The following is a 3,309-nucleotide window of genomic DNA, read 5'->3' on the forward strand; positions in this document are numbered from 1 at the left end:
ACACACATATATGCAACTTATTTCTGACATAACACATGAGTTTTTTTTAAAGTTTTAACTATTTTTTTAAAAGAAACACTTCTGCAGTGCTTCTTGTTTAACCTTTTACCAAAACCCATCTGTAATATACTTTCTGCTAATTGCCAGTTTTCATAGGGTGAATGCTATAAATTTCTGTAAGGATAACATTAAACTATAATTGCCTTGACCAGAAAGAATAGTAAATAAAAATATCAAGTTCCTATTTCATATTTATTATTTTTTTCATTATATGATATAATGAATTCATATTCATTAATTTTTCAAGATTCAGTGATAGTAATTAATTTGACAATATTTTCCCAATCATAATGAAAACAGAGATTCAATAACATTTAGTTCTGTAGGTATATTTGCTACCCTTTCATTTCTAATGATTCAATTAAAGACAATAGCTCTCAATAATAACAAATTTACCAAGACTAGGGTGGGGAAAATGCTGACAAAAATTAGATGTAAGATACAAGAGTTGTTGTTTTTTTTTTAATCACAACTTTCCTTATACAAATGCTAAAAACTTTAGATCAATAGTATAAAATCAAGAGATAATCTCTATTCCATAATTATTCAACATAATTGTTATCTTTGGGGCATATGCATGGCATTTGCTAGATTAGGGCATAAGAGTAAAGAAATGTTGGTAGACAAACTTGAACTAATTAGATATTAGCCATTTTTTCATGATCCAATTATCAAAACAGCATGATTGATTTATTCAAATTATAAAGAACTACTTCTTTAAACTATAGAGAATGATTGTTTCAGTGGTCATGGTCCTTGACCTCATTTCAAAATCCTATCTGCATGTATATGGTAAAATTCTAAACAATTAAAAGATACTATTAATTAAATTTCTTATGATTCATTAGGATAAATGTTTCCACACACAAATGGGTTATTATTTGTGTTTTACTATTCTACCACTAAAATTGTATTACAGATGCTTGTATATGTGTGGGTGTTATATAGGTGTGTATATATGTATCTATATATAGTTTATCTATGCATGTATATATGAATATGTGTATATATAGATGCATGTATGTATCTATTTATTTACATATAGCTATCTAGATGGGCAGATAATGATAGAGAGAGAGAGAGAGACAGAATTAGAGAAAATGAAAGGGTATATATATATATATATATGTATATATATATATATATATATATATATACATATATATATATACTTTTGAGGACAACCTAAGAAGGAATAGAACCTCAATTAGCAACTGGATCAAATATGCCCAATGGGAAGAGAGGCTGAAGGAAATTGAAAGAGCCAGTTCCATATATGAGCAGGCCTTAGACATGGACTACTGAAATATCACCCTCTGGCTACGATATGCAGAAATGGAGATGAGGAATAAACAAGTCAATCATGCCCGAAATATCTGGGATTGGGCCGTGCAGATTCTTCCCTGGTCAACTTGCTGTGGCACAAATACATATACATGGAGGAGAGGTTGGGGAATGCGGTCAGAGCCCAGCAAGTGTTCGAACACTGGATGCAATGACAGCCTGATGAGCAAGCCTGGCACTCCTATATTGGCTTTGAACTGAGATATAGAGAGGTGGATCAGGAGGAAGCCCTTTACCAAAAATTAGTCCTCATGCACTCTGAGGTGAAGAACTGGATCAAGTACGCCTGATAGCAAGAAAAACAGGGCACTTTTGCTCACGCCAGGAAAGTCTATGAAAGGGCTGTGGATTACTTTGGAGAGGAGCACATGGATGAACGTCTCTATGTGGCCTTTGCCAAGTTTGAGGAAAATCAGAAAGAGCTTGAAAGGGCCCCAGTGATCTACCTATATGCCCTGCACAAGATCCACAAGCAAGCAGCCCAAGAGCTCTTGCAGAATTATACCATCTTTGAAAAGAAATTCCGGACTAGGTGGGGCATTGAAGAGGTCATAGTGAGCAGAAGGAGATTCCAGTATGAAGATGTGAAGACCAACCCACACAATTATGATGCCTGGTTTGATTATTTGCAGTTGCTGGAAAGACATGGGGAGGAACCAGATGACCTGCGAGATATGTACGAAAGGGCCATTGCCAATGTGCCGTCGAGCCAAGAGAAGAGGCACTGGAGGAGGTATATATACCTCTGGATCAACTATGCCCTGCACCAAGAGTTGGGGGCCAAGTATGCAGACAGGACCAGACAGGTCTATCAGGCTTGTCTGAAACTGATTCCTCACCAAAAGTTCACGTTTGGGAAAATGTGGCTACTCTATGCCCAGTTTGAAATAAGACAAAAAAGTCTACCGCTTGCCAGGAGAGCCTTGGAAACCTCTATTGGCAAGTGTCCCAAAAACAAACTCTTTCCGGGATACATTGAACTAGAGCTGCGGCTTCAAGAATTCCAGCGGTGCCGCAAACTTTACGAAAAGTTCCTGGAATTTGTGCCAGAAAGGTGTCTGTCGTGGATCCAGTTTGCCAAGTTAGAGACAATTCTTGGTGACTTGGACAGAACCTGGGCGATCTATGAGTTAGTTGTCGGCCAGCCATGCTTAGTTAGACATGCCAGAGGTGCTTTGGAGATCCTATATTGATTTTGAAACGGAGCAAGAAGAATTGGAAAAAATAAGAAGTCTCTACTGGAGATTGCTCCAACGCACACGCGTGTCAAGGTATGGCTCAGTTTTGCCCAATTTGAGTTGTCTGCAGGAAAAGAAGAGAGCCTAACTCGATGTAGACAGATTTATGAAGAAGCCAACAAAAGGATGAAAAACAGTAAAGAGCAGGAACCGAGATTCCTGCTGTTAGAATCCTGGTAAAATTTTGAACATGAATTTGAAACCGAATCTCAAAAGGCAAGGGTGGCAAACTCTTGCCACAGAGAGCTAGCAAAAGAAGAAAAGTAGAGGCAGAAGATGGGTCTGATGCTCGCTGGGAAGAGTGTTACCATTACATCTTTCCAGAAGATGAAGAAAACTAGCCACACCTCAAACTGCTAGCTAAAGCCAAACTTTGGAAGAAACAGCAACAAGAGGAGGCTACAGAACAAGATCCTGAGAAAGACATGGATTAGATCGAATTTGGACTTTTTCTATATTGTTGCATTTGGGTTATTTGAATAAATTGTACACTGAATAAATCAATGTGAGGTGAGGGAAAAAAAATTAGCTGAACCCCAAGTGAAGGAGATAAGATTTTGAAGGAGTCAATAAAGGATTTGTACTTTAATTCTGGCCTGAATTTGGGGTAATTACACTGAACTGAAACAAAGGCTGCCTCCAGAAGCCCCTCAAGAAACCTGTTCCC

At 37.6% G+C, this 3,309-nt stretch overlaps 1 pseudogene; it reads left to right on the top strand.

Annotated features, from left to right (window-relative positions):
- Window positions 1-1,236: 1,236 nt before the first annotated feature.
- On the top strand, window positions 1,237-3,076 carry LOC100935319 (annotated as a pseudogene).
- The last annotated feature ends 233 nt before the right edge of the window (window positions 3,077-3,309 follow it).

This window comes from Sarcophilus harrisii, chromosome 5, assembly GCF_902635505.1.
Source record: "Sarcophilus harrisii chromosome 5, mSarHar1.11, whole genome shotgun sequence".
Lineage (NCBI taxonomy): Eukaryota > Metazoa > Chordata > Mammalia > Dasyuromorphia > Dasyuridae > Sarcophilus > Sarcophilus harrisii.